Consider the following 15,835-nt stretch of genomic DNA (forward strand, 5'->3'; position numbering starts at 1 on the left):
CTCTCATTAGGGCAACGTCCCCTGGTTTGAGTTCTCTTTTGAAAAAATATCAAGCTGCATATAGGATGCTTCTTTGTCTATCGGTGTCACACTTGCACTTTTGATCGTGATCAAGGTCGATCCAGATCAGATTTCTTGATCGCGATCAAAATCTCGCTGCTGCTACACGACCAAACTAATCTGAATAGAGTTTGGTACAGACAATTCCAAACGCGATCTGAGCCAGATCTCGATGCGCAGATCGTTATGGTCTTGATCTTGATCGGGCCTGATCGCGATTAGCATGACCGTGTAGCAGCGCCTGATCCTGATCGAGCCTAATTCGTATCGCCCCTGATCGCAGTCAAAATTGCTCGTGTGACACCAGTATTACATGTATATCATACCATTAATGACTACCAACAGACAACCACAGGCAAGGAAAGCATTGGGGATGTTATTTGTAGTAATTATGATATAAATGTGAAGAAATTAAAGTGATGAATGGACAACTTGCCACCCATCAGGGACTGAATGAACCTGCAATGTTGAAGTAATGTGTCCGATCCTTTACCAAATAAGGTACGACAATGTGTCGTCCTCCCGTACACTTTATTGGTATATCTGTGTATTTAAACCTGAGAGTGTTAGCCAATGCCGCTCGTAGCCAGGTGGCGAATGTGGAACATCCTTTTTTTTTTTCTTGCTGTATCACATATCACATGGCACATGATCTTAATTTCTTGACATTTATATCATATTACTACAAATGATGTCTCCTATATCTTCCTTGGCATGATTGTCTGTTTGTTGTCTCTATGTTGTGTCTAACGAAGAAAATGATCCCTTAAATTCGCTTTGTTTTTTAAAGGTATATCTCTAACTCAGAAACATTAGATAAACTATACTACCATCTCACAAGTTGGTCGCACTGCTGTGGAGACTGCTTAGCCAATAGGAAAAGTTAAAATCTCTCATAATGTATTCATCCGTGCTGTGTTGGCTGCTTTGCATCTCCATTTTGTCTAAAGCACTTGTTTGGCAAGTAAAGCCAGCATATGGCAGCACAGGAAAAAACAAAGCATTGCGGCATCGCTTTAAGCTGGTGCCTACCGAGTCAAATGTTTCAACCTGTCATTGTGCACTGTTTCGCCCATAATATCTAAAGTGATGCTTTTTATTTGATTTATATTTGTGTCCTGGCACTTCAACAGCAATGTGTTTGCGAATATTTTGCATTGTTTCAAAGATACACTCATCAAATTCTTAGGCAGGTGTGAGCGGAACAAGCACCTGATCTCAATAATAAAACAGAACTTACCTTATGCTTTGTCCTCCAGCATGAGAATGACACAAAGTGATAGCTGATTGCGTAGTTTATTTTTGATGTCAAGATAGTGGGCAGTAGACAATCATGAGATCGGAATCAAAAGCAGGTGGTCCACATCTGATGGATGCGGCCACGCGCCTTTATAATCACAATCACCAGCAGTTACCTCTTTAATAATTAGTCCTAGGACGTACGTGCAAAGTGGGGATTAGTGTGTCACATATCGCTCTGACGTAGCATGTGCCAAACAAATGCGAACGTCCTCGACCTTGCCAATTCTAAGGCAGTTGTATGTAGAGCTATGTTTTGCTTCATAAGCATGTGGCTTGCTTACACCTCATAGCTCCACATTGCTGCGACGAGCTTGTGAGATGAAGTATAGTGTCGATAGTGAAAAACGAGGAAAAATAATTGAACTGCTTATATTACAACAACGAAATCCATTCAGGATGAATCAGTCCTCAAGAAAGTAGTTCATGGGGAGATGGAAGCTTGAGGAGGTGGAAAATGCTTGAACGCGGGGTGTCACTGGAGCCAACGTTTCAAGAAGTGGTCTCGTCTTCTTCAAGGTAGTTGCTATCATGAAGAAGACAAGACCACGTGTTGAAACATTGGCTCCAGCAACACCCTGAAGGATTTTTCATCTCCTAAAGAAGGTGTGATATTTGGGAAAAATTCACAGAAAAGATCAGCAGGAGGAGCTGTTGCCACTTTAATGTGAAAGAGATTTCATGCTTCCGATAGGTGGGTAGACATTGTCTAGTGGCTACGACATTACGCACAGTGTATAATCGTGTGGGAAGGTGCTTTCTCTACGTGTTGTCGTGAGATGTGTTTTCAAACAAAGCAACTGTTTGTCACTTTGTCACCTATTGATAAAGATCGCTTAAAATAGGTGCAGTGCAGGAATCGGTACAAGCCTCTTACTATTGAGTGACTGATTAACCTTTTCAACAGATGAATGTTACATTTCAAATAAATAATGAAAGCTCTAAAGTTTTATTCATAATACAGCTGTGTGTTTTAACAATATACCGTGATACTGTTAAATGCTATCGATGTGCTCGAGTAATGCGTAATGTGACAAAAATAATAGTATTTGACCTCAGAGACTGCATATGCACATTTACACAACTTCAATGTTGTGGCTTTGAGAGCATGGTAAAAGTTTCTGGACAAGCTTTTGTTTCACTCCTAGTGAGCGTTTCTGGCAGTGCTCGCTATGTGGGAAGTTATGTTGTCACGGCATAATTGGACGTTTCATTGTCAGCCGACTCACCTCGCTTAAGCCCTGCATCCCGTTCATCTTAAGCTGTGTGGCTCAGTTCCTTTTTAATATGCTGTTTTTCTGTGAGGGGGGGAGAGGGAGACGCATGCTTCTGTCACACAATGTGACTTGAAGATTAGCTTTTGATTGTTAGAAGACATATTTCACATTCTGAAAAAACCAGCAGAATGTGCCACTGTCAGTGTTGCCTCTTCTTGTGGGACAAGTTGTGCATTGGAGAATCGGTCATTCTGCTGTTACATGGAGGGGTGGTTGTAGCAAGTGGCACTTAATACATTTTGTTAACTTCAGACTGAGTTATCTGTGAAATGATACTTTCATACAGAAAGTATTACATAGGCCAGAGTGCACATGCCTTGGTGGCAAGTAGAAGCACAAAAACAAACCAAATGGCTGTTCAGCATGAAACTAAGGTCACTCTATACATTTGGCTTGAGCTCTATGATGTGGCACATTCTGGATTTTACAGTGGCACAGCTCATATACACCTGATTGTGTTGAGTGGTATACTGACTGTAATATAAAAGATGGGACAAAGGGTTATGTATTAAAAGAGCACTAACACAAAATTTTGAAGCTGATATACTTGTATGATAGATTTGTGTTGACACACACACGCACATCATCTACAAAATATCGATAATTAATATAGCCTAGAACATATTTAGAATAAATTTTAAAGTGTGTGCCATGCAACTGGGCGCAAAATGGAGCTTTGTGAAATCACTTTGGTGTGTATGTAAACCAACAGCCATCTACATCACGAGTTTGTGCAGGCTTGCCATGACCCTTATGTGCGCTCTAACCAGCAGTTGTCAACGCGGTGCTGACGTGCAGTCCACAATCTGCGGCATGCATTGTGAGTGCGTTGCTGTTTTGTGCGTTCATGTGGCCAGCTGTGTTTACAAACCACGCTAGACCCCACCTCTCTCAGCAGTCTCTGAAACCGAAATTGCGACTAGGTGCTATAAATATGTGTCCAAATGATTCATCGTTGTGTGCTCTAGCAAACAAGATTTCCAGTCGTGATTAGCGTGTCATTAGCTGATTATTTCAACAGGAAAAAGCGAGATGTAAAATTTTTGTGTCAGTACTTTTTTAATAAGATAATTTTTTATGAATACTTGTTGCTGGAATAACTGCTACATGCTTTCTTGAATACACAAAATTCATAACTACCATAGAAGGAGATGAGACTTGTCTCATTGTTGGCTCATCTCCCTTCTATTGTTGTTGTGCATCTTGTGTATTACAGAGGTAATTTTGACATATCTTCAATTTAGTTGCGCAGTTGCAGTTCGTGTTAAGCTTTTTCATTGAGGAAGCTTTCCAGGGCATACAGTTAATGTTGCTTCCCTGTGCAGTTAGAGTTGTGGCTGTGCTGAAATGACCTTAGTACTTTTCTCATATACGGTAGAGAGTAATCATGCATCGTCAAGGTCATGTGCAACATTGGGCGGATCGGGGTAGTTCAGAAAAAATAAAATAAAGGTTGTAATTGCAGAGCCTTACCTATTAAGACATTTTATGAGTGGAAAGCAGCGCTTATAAGATGGAGCAAGAAAGGAGATCACAGCTTTGATTAACAACCAGATGTGTTGATTCTTCCAGTCTGCATTATATACTGCACCACTAACGCAAGGAAACAAAAAAAGAAGTGAAGGCTCAGCCTGTGCAGAGGCATCAATCAATAGGACAGCAATTCTATTTCCTTCGGAAGCAGGAAATCAAGGGTAGGCTTACACATGCCTTGCCACTATTGTGGATATAAGTTTCTGAAATGAGACGCACTCATCTTATCGTATCAAGAATAGCCACTATTGTGGATATAAGTTTCTGAAATGAGACGCACTCATCTTATCGTATCAAGAATAGCGGCAAGGCATGTGTAAGCCTCCCTTCGATTTGCCGATCTCTGAAGGACATGGAATTGCCATCCCATTGATCACTTTTTTCCTCTGCGCAGGCTGAGTCTGTTTTTTTTCTCTTTCACTGCGTACTGGTGCAGTATATATGTGCTGACTGGAGAATAAAACACATTTGGTTATTGGACAGTGCCATTGGGGGGGTCTGTGTCCTTCTTGTCCCGTCTTTTTAGCACTGTTTTCCACTTGTAAATATGAACCAACCAGCCAAAATGAGTACCCTACCTTTAAAAAAGGATGCCTGGGTTGGCCTATTGAAAATCGGTTTTTTGCTTCTACAGAAATTCCAATGTAAGATTTTGCAGTTTTAAAGACCTTATGTGCGGCCTTGTGCAGATTGACCTTGGCCGAGGAATTTTAATGGAAAACCAGAAGTGGCAGTGGCTTCCAGAAGAAACCGAGGGCTCCCTTGCTTTCTCAGAGAGAAAGAGCAAAGGCACTGTGGCGCATTCGAAAACCTGCACAACTAGAGCATCCCTGGTTCACCATGCTGCTCTTTCATCAAAGAGGAAGGTCATCATCCTCAGAGAAGCTTCATGCACTGAAGCGTGAGTCTCTGAATCATATTTTTGTTCTGTTACAGGCAGAAAACACTGAGATTCAGCCAGGATGTCTAGAATGAGTAAGGGTGACAAGTGTGGAGATTTTCTTGCCGGGCAGTGTCGCATTTTGCACCAGTGCCGTTAGTGGCCGTGAGAGGTGCCGCTGTTTAGAGTTGCAGATAGCCACAGCTGCCGTTGCAGATTACCGTGGCCTTGTCCGAGACCTCAGTAAATGTGCTAGTGTGCTCAGTCATTGCTTTGTGCACTGCCAGAGCATTTGACACCACTTGTTTTTTATCCGCATCATTCCGATGTTGCCACAGCAGCTGTTTAATGTGGCCCATCACCCCTGTGTAGATGCTCTCCCAGTCTGCACACGGGTTCTTGTAAGCAACATCAGGAAAGTCTTCTTTCGGCAGCTTGTCCTTTCCACTTATGAGTGCATGCCTCAGTTGGTTCACAGAAATGTCAGCAACCTCAGCGTCATAGTTACACAGCACGCATGATGAGGTCTCACTTATCCTGTACACGTGAGGTATGGAAGCACGTTTCTTCTGTTGGGCACTGGCAGGCTGGGAGGTTTTGGACAAACTGTTTACCACATCTTTTAGGAACGCAGGAGTGTAACTGTTTGTCGGAAAGTCCCTTTCGCTTTTCTACATATAGGAAGTCAGGTCTTCAGGTTTCGTGCAAATACAACATAACGATCCAAGACGACAACTACTGACCTTGGCAAGCGTCAGAATGACGCTTGCCAAGGTCAGTAGTTGTCGTCTTGGCTGGTACATTGGCTGGTACTTGAACATTTGGCAAGCGTCAGAATGACGCTTGCCAAATGTTGAAGTAGCAGCCAATGTATGTACTCTTTCTGTAGACGTAGAAGGAAAGTGCTCCATTGTTCCTTTTTGCCAACACATTCCAAAAAGGCAATTTCTAGTCAGCCTCCACCTATCCTGCGACCTCAATTAGATATTTATAGTTTAGTTGTGTGATGAAGCTTCTAAAGCAGCCAAGCTTAATCACTCAGAAAAAATAGTCTACATAATACACCATAATACTTGGTGTTGTGCTGAAAAGCGAGGGCAGGCGGGCTTTTCCAGCCGCTGCATCATCAGATTCACAGTGGTCACTGAGACAGGCACCCATTGGTGTGTCGCGTACTTGCCTGTAGTGGGCTTTTTCAAAACTTAAGTAGGTGTTACCCAGGCAAAAAACTGAGGTGCCTCCTCAAGTCGGGGGCATCAGTTGCAGACCTTTCTTGTTGGGCCAACCAGTGCCAAGAGCAGCAGCATGCACCCCAGTGGTCGTATTAGTCCGAATGTAAGTGAACAGAACTGTACACTTCCATTCCCATTGACATGGTTGTTGACAAGCAAGTCCACTGCTCTTCAATAGTTGCCTCTCTCTCTTGGTTCCTGCTGTGTATCTGACAATGCAGAGGCTCCAAAATAACTCTCACTTTTGGTCCAATGACAAGAGTTTTTGTGTGCTACATGGAGGATTTTTTTTGCGTGATTAAGTGTTTTGCTTAGGAGCTTTCACCATGCATCAAAACAACCAAGCAGATTCCATTCACTTCACGGGGGTGATAGGGCAGACCACATGCCAGCTTTTTGGATGTGTTTCTAGAAAGGGACTTGGCACATTCTTTCAACGTTTACAAAAAGAGTACGCATACTGACTGTCTGGACTTCATGTCCCTACATCCTGACACTCGTCAAAGAAAAGTACTTGCCTTTCCATTGGACTACTCACATTTGCACGAAATCTGAAGACTAGACTTCCAACATGGAGGCAGGACCTTTTGATGAAGGTTACCCTCCCGAGTTCATGAATGGTCTGGGACACCGTTTGCCCATTTCCAGCCTCCCCGTTTTTGACATGGGAGTTGCGCTCCCTTTCCTCGAGTGCAAGTTATCACAGGTGCTGTGTAAATATAACATTGGGGTTGCTGAAATTCCCATGTGCAAACTGTGGCACGCACTCGTAAAAGAAAAGGACTAGCTGCCAAAATACTTCTCTGGCATTTTGTACATCTCCTGAGCGGACTAGGTAGGAGACCGTGTCTACCTTGAAGAGATAGCCAACTTTAACCGCAGTTGCGCCAACATAAGAACGATGCAGATAAGAAAAAAGTGACATTAAAAGCACTGTCAGAGCACACAGCAACGACTAAGTACGAAGTAGTCGAGGTGAACTCTAGCGTAATGACAGAAACTGGAAGTCACACCTGTATCTGTAATTCCTTGAGGGTGATTCCATGAGAGATCGTACATGCATGTCCGATCGATATTTTTGTTTTGTCAGGTTTTTTTTTATGTCTTGCGTGGGTACATTCAGTGTCCATGCAACTGAAATTTCTAAACTCTCCCAGCGGGGCAAAAAAAATGTGGCGGCATGCAATACTTACCGCAATATTTTCCAACTTACGAACAAAGCAAATGAGGACATACGATATTGAAACCGTGTTTTGACTGACTTAAGTGCTCTTAGATAAAAAAAAATTGTAAAAATTGAGACCAGAGTTTTCTTTTTCTGAAATGAGCTTTTTTTTATATAAAATCTTGCTTCTTCAACTACTTTTTTCTTCTTTTGCATGGCCTGTAGAAAACAGGTCTTTTGCAAAAATGTTGCAAAGGCTTTGTTTTATATTCGACACTTTTTTGGCGTTTCTCTGTGAAATAGCAAACGCATCAAGGCACATCAAAGTTTGCAAACTTTTTTTACTTGGGCCGTGTTTGCCATTTTTTCACATTTTTTCTCTGTTGAAGACAGCATAAGGAAAGCATGGATGTAATTCAGAGTGACACGTATTGAAACCAGCAGCAAAAATTTTTTACACGTTTATAACTCACGAAATTCGGCTGCGAAATCTGAAAATATTGTGGTAAGCAAAAAGGGACACCTGTGCCGTCACCTTCAAATATTTTTTTGCCGCGCTGGGAGCGTTTTTTTAAATAAAATTTTCGGTCCCATGCGCTTTGAATGTGCCCACACAGCACAAAAAGAAACAGACAAAATAAAAATATCTCCTGTACATGCACGTTCGAGCTCTCGTGGAATCAGCCTTGAGATATGTTAATGACAACAGACAATAATGCCAAGGAAAGTATAGGGTCTCATAGCGAGGATCTCGTTCTGGCAGACTTGATGCCTTCAGGTAGTATGCGAGGGATTATTGGTCAGCTGCCAGCTCGTAAAAAGATCACGTGTGACGTGATGCCAACAGGCAGGAAAAGAGTGTTCCACACTCGCCGTTATGGCTGCGATCGGCGCTGACTAACACTCCCAGGTTTAAATTCACATATATACTTCAAAAAGTAGATGAAGGGATGACCGCCGCCGTAGCTCAGTGGTAGAGCATCGGACGCGTTATTCGAAGGTCCCTGCCGGCGGCAAATTTTCTTTTCGTCCACTTTACTTTCTTCACATTTATATTCTAATTACTGCAAATAACACCCCTAATACTTTCCTTGACATTATTGTCTGTTAGTTGTCATTAATATTGTGTCTAACAAAGAAAGAACGAGCCCTTAAAAGTCACCTTTCTTTGAGATATGTGTGGTTTTGGCGGTGCCCTTTCTGCCAGTGCTCTCAAAGGCAGAGTGTAACATTGAGTGAGTTGGTACAAAGCTTAGTGAAATATTTGTGGCGCAACTGAGAATAAGGAAGAAATGTGAGCAAAGACAGGATAGGGCTCTGGACTTTCAACTATTTTATTTTCCGCACATCACCCAAATATATGCATAATTTTTCAGAAATGCGCACACAGACAGGGCACATGACATGTAAACTATTGCACAGTGCTATGAAAAAGTAAGCATGCACTCTTGTACAGAAAGATCGAAGGAACACTGATGCATCCATCCTCTTCTGTATGTGATACGCGTCAAGCACTTCACTTGCTAAGGTTTCCTTGCTTTTTCCTATCACATGCATTTCTCCAAACAGTGGTGTGCAGCAACACAAAGCACAATGGAAGGCAGGTGTGAACCCACACCATTGTTAATCGATAATACATGGTCCCTTAGGTGATTATTAATGTAGCGGCCGGTGTAGCCTATGTACACTTGCCACAGCTCAACGGCATTTCGTAAACGACACCCACCATGCAACGCAGAACTGGCCTGGTGGGCTTCTTTTTGCACAAAAGCTTGACTTTTTGTGAAAAGATAAGGGCACAAAGCTTCGACAGCTTGTTGGGTGCCGAGAAAGCAACTGGAACATCATGCCTGTATGCAATTTTTGTTGGAATTGTGGGCAATCTTGTGCACGTAAAGGAGAACCAGTGCTCTCTTTCTGCACGGCCTCGGGCTGCCTGTTTCATCTTTTCAACTTCTGTAGCAAAGATTCGAACACACTGGTCAAGACCACCGAAGGAAGCCGGCGCTACCAGCCTTGAAATCTGTAACTGGGAACTGTTGTCCATAGTGTGCTCGCACGACTTCAATAACGCTGACCGGAGACACAGTTTCGCATAGCTCTTTTCATAGTTTTTGAGTGAGCATATTCATAAGGCAGAAGGTCCTTATGGGCACAGGAGCTATACATTAGCACGAATGTATAGCATTTAGTAACAGGTTCATGTCTAAAAACTGCAAATGATTGCTGACCAGTTCTGTGTTGCAGGGTGGGTGTTGTTTATGAAATTTCATTGAGCGTTGGCAAGTCATATATTGGCCGAATCGGCTGCTGCATTAATGATTGCCTGAGGGAGCATGTATTGTCGATTAAGAATGGTATGGGTTCACACGTGCCATTCCATTATGCTTCATGTGGCTGTGCACTGCTGTTTGGAGAAACGCATGGGTAGAAAGCAGAGAAACATTGACATCTGAAGAGCTTGAAGTGTATCACGTACAGAAGGAGATGGATGCATCATTGTTCCTTCAGTCTTTTTGTACAAGAGTGAATGCTTATTTTTTATAGCACTGTGCTATAGCTTTTTTTGATAGTGCTGTGTGATAGTCTGCATGCGCTGCGCCCTGCCTGCGTGCATATTTCTGAAAATATGCATATTTTGATGATGTGCGGAAAATAAAACAGTTGGAAGCGTTCCCTTGGACTTACTAAGGTTTCCTGGCATGGTTTCTATGTGCTGTGATTCTAACTAAAGACTATTCAGGGTGATTCCACAAGAGGTCGAACATGCATGTCTGGTCGATATTTTTGTTTGTTTTGTCTGGGTTTTTTTATATGTTATGTGGGCACTTTCAAAGTGCAAGGAACCAAAAAGTTTATTTCCAAGAAACACTCCCAGCGCGACAAAAAAGTACCTGAAGATGGCGGCGCAGGCGTCCTGTTTTTGCTCATCGCAATATTTCCAGACTTCATGGCCGAATTTAGCGCAAACTATAAATGTGTTGAAATATTTTTCTGCAGGTTTTAATACGCATTGCTGTGAATTACATTCATGCTTTCTTTATGCTGTGCTCAAAAAGGAAAAAATGGCAAACACAGCCCGAATGAAAAAAGTTTGCTAAGTTTGATGTGCCTAGGCGCGTTTCCTCTTTCATGCAGAAACTTCAAAACAGTGCCAAATATGGAAAAAAGCTTTTGCAACATTTCTGCGAAATATCATTTTGCTACAGGCAGTACAAAAGAATAAAAAATAATTAAAGAAGCGAGTTTTTTCTAAAAAGCTCATTTTCAAATAATAAAATTAAAAAAAAACTCCCGTCTCAATTTTGACAAATTTTTTATCGAAGAGCGCTTATGTCAGTCAAAGCACGGTTTCAATATCATATGTCCTCATTTGCTTTGTTCACGAGAGAAATGACCCTTGCTGTGTCACTTCAGTGCCATTGATGGTTGTTATCAGCTTGCATTGTGCGTAAATCAACAGTTTTAATTATTTTGCTGCAGAAAAACTTCACTCTGGTGGCCTGTCTTCAAAAAAAATGTATTCTTAGATTTTATTTATCGAGCGTGTGCGAAGGTGGGCTGCTTCCGCTCTCTAAAGGGCTAATGCGTACGCAGTTTGCAGCCTACAACCTCAACTTATCCCGCCATTATTCGCTAATCAAGAGCACATGAGACAACGCGAGCACATGATTTAGGTGACTTTGCCATAGCTTGCCTTGCACACCAAACAAAGCATCTGTATGTAGCGACTGGCCAGCGTGCTGTCATGGAGGTGCTTTCTCACTGCCTGCTTCTTTCCCTTCCATTACATGCATTGAACGCTCTAACCATCTTCCCCATTCGACACACACTATGCCTAAATAACATTTGCAAAAAGTTATCTTAGCGATTTCCGAACCGTTTATTTCGCTTCCTGCTATCACATGTTTTTGGCGTCACAAACAACGTCTTCCTGTATCATCTCGACCTTTACCTCAGCGTTTCATCTGCCAGAAAACGTGCAGTGCGGCATCATTAAGCCATAAGTGGCCAAATCTGCCCAATTTATGATGTTTTGTCGGCATTTGCTTAAGTGCTTTCGCACATCGAAAACAGCAGAGGTCACTGGTGGCGCCAGATGGACATTATTCTTAATTTCAACAAGTGTGGCGCACACATTGATTATCACCGTACAAAGCCTTTAGACGTCCTTGGGTCATAGAACACGCGTGAAAGCATGAGCAGTTCTGGAAACTCATTCATGACAGCAGCGCAAAAGTGAAGGAATGTGTGCGACGCTGTTCAGTATAAATGTTTTGGCTTGGTCTAGCTGTTCACTACACTAGATGCGCGCCACCCCTGGGTATTCTGTGCCGATTATTTATGCACTCAAGATTGCTGAGAAAAACATTTTCGCTGCGTGAGTTTTTTTTTTTTGTTGCTATTTTTGTTGCCTACCTGCGGAAGCTACTGCCACAGGCCGAGAATATTCGCGACATCTACTAGGTCTACTACCATTGCTTTATGAGTCTTAAGGAAAACCTGTCTACATTTTTGAGAACCGCGATGAGGTAGACCAGGCATTTTTTCCTTGCAATGTCTTTCCGACTAACTTTCCCGTTGGTAATACGTTTCAGTTTTTGTACTCAGTGCGAAAATTTCTGCTCACACAGCATTCGCTTCTGGCCTATTTCAGATGCTTTCCACCAGAGGAGCAGGTGGGAAACGAGTTCTTCCAAGGGAGCGTCTACCGATACCTGGCGGGCAAGCTGAAAGTCATCAGAAGGCCGAATGAATAAATCGTTGGTGGTTCATCTGCATGTACAACCATCAACTGTTGTGTGCACCTTTTTGCAGATCCATATTACTTAGTCACAATCTGGGCCAGTAACACATATCAGTAACTGGCTTTTTGATTGAGGCTTCTTTTATGATGTCTGAAAGTAAGGCATTCTGCATCCAATTAATTACTTCATAAACATGGTTTCATCTGGTTCTACAGACTATATTTCAAGAGAACATGCAACAACACCGAACAAAATTACAATTCAAACGTGTCAAAATATGTATCACGAACTTTATTGTGGTAATTAATTAGCTGAGCAGGTCTATAGCCATGAATCAAGGCACATTGTCGGCGACTCTACTACCAATATCCACACTACTGTGCTGCGTGTATATACCTACATTTCAGTTATATTAGGATATCCATCGATTTTTCTGCGTGATGCAGGACCAAATATTTCAGTGCCGCATCTCCGTATGATACGGATGATCAATATCCGTATCTTACGGATTTCCGTATGATACAGATATCCGTGGTCCTTACCTATTGAAAAAATCCATATGTACGGAGTCCGCAGATACGGACTTATTGGAATATGGAATGCCATATCACCGTATCATACGGATATCCGTATCTTACGGATTTCCGTATCATACGGATATCCGTATCTTACGGATTTCCGTATCTTACGGATTTCCGTATGATACGGTGATATGGCATTCCATATTCCAATAAGTCCGTATCTGCGGACTCCGTACATATGGAATTTTTCAATAGGGATAACATTGTTACTCTGCATTTCCATCTCATTTATCTAGCGCTCATTGTTTCCCTTCGACAATAGCTCAAAACAAGATTCTTCTTCATTAAATGGAACTTTGTACATTACCTTTACGTTGGCTGCAGATGCTTATTTCTTCTGCCTGAATAAGCACCTCCTATAGCATACTTGCCTCAGCCACCTTCTGGACTGCATGGTCAGCACTCCACTGTTTGTCGTGGCACTGCTGTTTGCTACCTGCAGTACGTTGCAAAAAACTTCAGCATTAAAAAAAAGATAAAGAAAAGCCGAAGCAGGTGTGCCAGCAACACCTTGCCCTATGAGGGGGGAGGAAGAGCTCTGACAAACGGCGTTGTTCTTCACAAGCTATTATTATGCGATGAGAGGTGGGTCTTCAATACACGGACGCACATATAGTGCCATAAGCAATTGAAAATTCAGCTGAAAGTACGGCTTGTCAAATTAGGTCAACGTGCATAAAGGATAAAAATGGGGCAAACCAACTGAACAAAATACAGTGTCATGCTGCTGAAATTGCATTTTTAACAAATCTATGTTATCTATTGCTTGAAAGATGATAAGCAATGTCCAAGAATGCTAACCTAAACGCTTTTGAGGGTCACGTTACTTAATGACGAATAAAATGCACGCCTAAGGAAAACATCCCTAAATACACTTTATTTCTCCCACTGTACCGATTCACGATTCACACGGTGGCTGATGATTATTCCTTCAGAGCTCGTGCGAACGAAATGAATGTTGAAGCTTCGGTTTCATGGCGTTACTCCAAGTAATTTGTCAAGAGACATGCATAAATTTGACAAGCATAAAACGCATGACAAAAATGTCTCCTTTCAGCAAATATTAGCGTACAGCAGTGCGTGCACGCGAGCTAATTACCAAAACTTTATAACACTACCGACTACGTTCTTGACAAATGTCATGCGCGAGCACAATCCGCACACCTACAACCGCATACACTACCAACACGTTATGCGATTTTATTCGGCGACAACGCGTACTACAATAAGAACAACTCACAATGTACGAAGCGTAACGTTCACTTACCTCTGGCAATGAAAATACGCTGGCAGCGTACACTGCTGGATGACCGCCGGTTTTCAATGGTGCGCCAAGCGAGGAATCGCCGAGCTACCGGCCGTCCCCGAGCGTCAAGGCATTTTCCAGGGCCACAGAACGCGTCGTCGAGAAAGGATTGCAGCGCTGCTACTCACTGCCGTGTAGTGTGCCTCAATGTGAGCGGACAAAACGCGCATCAAGGCACCCTACTGACGGGCGGAAACATTTGAAGAACGTGTTCTTCAAAACTATGAATCGCCCCCGTCGGTCACACTGAACAAAGCAGTCGCAGATTGGAGTCGCACGGCCGGCATCTGGTGACTATTTACCTGCTACCGCGTATAACACTGCGTGACGAACTTGCGCTTACGTCAGTAACCACAACATACAACACACAATGCGAGGCAGCGCGGTAAAAGTCGACCGTATGAACAAAACTCGCACGACGACACACACACGACACGAACGCAGAACTATCGTGGCTAGAAAGGCTTGCCTAGTGTCGTGAGCGAGGCAGCGAGCCTGCCAGGCGGGAATAGCTTACGATGAAGCGTGCAGAGGGCGCGGCGCTCGCTGGCGCGCCCAGCACTTGTGCGCCCTGAGGAGTTTCTCGTTTAAACCAAGCTTTGTAGTTGCGGCAAAAGCTCGTTGTGTAGGCCACACATGGCGCTGATAAATTGTAAAACGAAGAAAAGACAACTCTGGAGACCATGCGGGCCGGTTAGCTTCTTCTGAACGGCACATGCTGGCGTAGAGAACAAACATGTAGGAGATTCGGGGTTTCCGTTCTAGTTTATTAACATTCTTTTTCAAGCAGTTATGGTTGAGTACAATGATTGAAATATTCATTGACAATTATAGCGGTTACATCAAGAACAAAAATACAAGGAACAGTGAATGAGACGCAAAGACAGATATTTTCGCGCAGAATGTGAGTAAACAGTGAAAGGAAAAGATAGGTGCATACAAAAAAGAAAAATAAATAATTAAAAGTAAGAATCAGCGAACAGTCAAATGAAATTTATGTACACCTGAGGGACCTCCCTTGATGTTTCACGCCCACTCTTGCAGGCGTTCTGGATCCGTAGAAGCTCTGAATGAGAATAGATGCCTTTTCATTGCACGAGTTCTTTTGCATAACGTCATGGAACAGGTTGCCTTTTCTTTTTAGGCATGGTGTGTTGGAGAGGCTAGAAAGATTTGCAGTCGCACGCGAGCATGTACGAACCTCTCAAGACGCAGCTCGGAATGAAATTGCAACAACCACGAAAATTCCAGGGTCGGATCTAAGAGGAACAGGGTACCGGTGCCCTTACCCCCTCCCCCCTTTAATTTTCGACGACCGTAGCGGCGGCCGCTACGAGTGCCTGCACCCTAAAGCTTTACTGCACCCTAGAGTTACTGCAAATGTTATTTTTAGGTGGCGGAGTTGCGCATCTGTTTTCGAAACGCCGCTAGCAATCGTGCACTGCGGAGAAGCTGATGCGCAGGCCACCGCCGCTGCAGCGAACCGGTTTGTACTCCCGTGCCACAGTCCCGATTTCGTAAAGGGACGCTTTTCACCAATACGAAGCAGCGCCGTATGTTCCTTGTGTCCTTGTCTATTAGGCACCGTGGAACGCCGCACAGAAGCCTTCGCGGTAGGGATGTCCAAATAGCAAATTTTAGGTTCGAAGCGAACAGTGATTACGTCGAATAATTTTGAATCGAATAGTTCGAATAGTATGTATCACACATTATATAAAAAAATTAGCATAAATATTGTCGAGGCCCAACTAACC

General features: G+C 43.0%; 1 long non-coding RNA gene across 1 annotated transcript in view; it reads right to left on the reverse strand.

Moving 5' to 3' along the window:
• The window catches only part of LOC125758730 (uncharacterized), a 41,215-nt gene extending 26,694 nt beyond the window's left edge, over nt 1-14,521 (reverse strand). Inside the window, exons 1-2 of the long non-coding RNA XR_007416361.1 lie at nt 14,043-14,521; nt 13,083-13,211 (exon numbers count right to left, since the gene is read on the reverse strand). This is a non-coding gene — a long non-coding RNA (uncharacterized LOC125758730). The remainder of the gene's footprint in view (nt 1-13,082; nt 13,212-14,042) is intronic.
• Between the last annotated feature and the right edge of the window lie 1,314 nt (nt 14,522-15,835).

The sequence above is a fragment of the Rhipicephalus sanguineus genome, chromosome 5, assembly GCF_013339695.2.
Source record: "Rhipicephalus sanguineus isolate Rsan-2018 chromosome 5, BIME_Rsan_1.4, whole genome shotgun sequence".
NCBI classification, from domain to species: Eukaryota; Metazoa; Arthropoda; class Arachnida; order Ixodida; family Ixodidae; genus Rhipicephalus; species Rhipicephalus sanguineus.